This window comes from Orycteropus afer, unplaced genomic scaffold, assembly GCF_000298275.1.
Source record: "Orycteropus afer afer isolate SDZICR_OR568_19922 unplaced genomic scaffold, OryAfe1.0 scaffold01043, whole genome shotgun sequence".
Classification (NCBI taxonomy): Eukaryota; Metazoa; Chordata; class Mammalia; order Tubulidentata; family Orycteropodidae; genus Orycteropus; species Orycteropus afer.
This window is the reverse complement of record NW_006922630.1, coordinates 10,338-10,911: the sequence shown is the minus strand read 5'-3', so window position 1 is coordinate 10,911 and position 574 is coordinate 10,338. Positions and strand designations below refer to the sequence as shown.

The 574-nt window shown below is 34.1% G+C and overlaps 1 protein-coding gene across 1 annotated transcript in view; it reads left to right on the top strand.

Annotated features, from left to right (window-relative positions):
• LOC103212632 (ribosomal protein S6 kinase alpha-6-like) overlaps window positions 1-574 on the top strand; it is a gene marked incomplete at its 3' end in the record, with an annotated part of 321,101 nt that overhangs the window by 318,982 nt on the left and 1,545 nt on the right. The window lies entirely within an intron of this gene.

Genomic DNA, 574 nt, shown 5'->3' with positions numbered 1-574 from the left:
CATAAAGTTTATAAAGTAGCTCTGGTGGTGTAGTGCCTAAGGCATTTGATTGCTAACCAGAAGGCGGGCAGTTCAAACCTACCAGCCACTCCTCGGAAGGAAGGCTGGGCAATCTACTTCTGTAGAGATACCACTTTGGAAACCCAAGGAGGAGTCGCTGTGAGATGAATCCATTCTATGGCAGTGAGAAAGTTTATAATGAGGCTCTGTTGGTTTATATGTATTAATTAAAAGGCAGTTTTCAGATGGAATTAAAACGATTAAAAATAGAGTATACATTTTTATTTTTTAATTGAATGCAGTACTTGTTGAAAATGTTTACTTGATAACAAATTAGTTTTATATTTCAAAAAGAAGTTTGGGCTTGTTGATAGTTTAAAAAAGGGGGGGGGGCTTTAATCCTTTCTCTCCTGGCAACAGAAATTTAGTAAGATTGTACTTTGTAACAAATCTAAATGGTAACAGCAACACACATAACCTCTTCCTGCAAAGAATAAAGACATACTTAAAAAATGTAATAATAATTGGATGTGTTAATATTCATTATTTGCAAATAATACAAGTGCTATTTTAC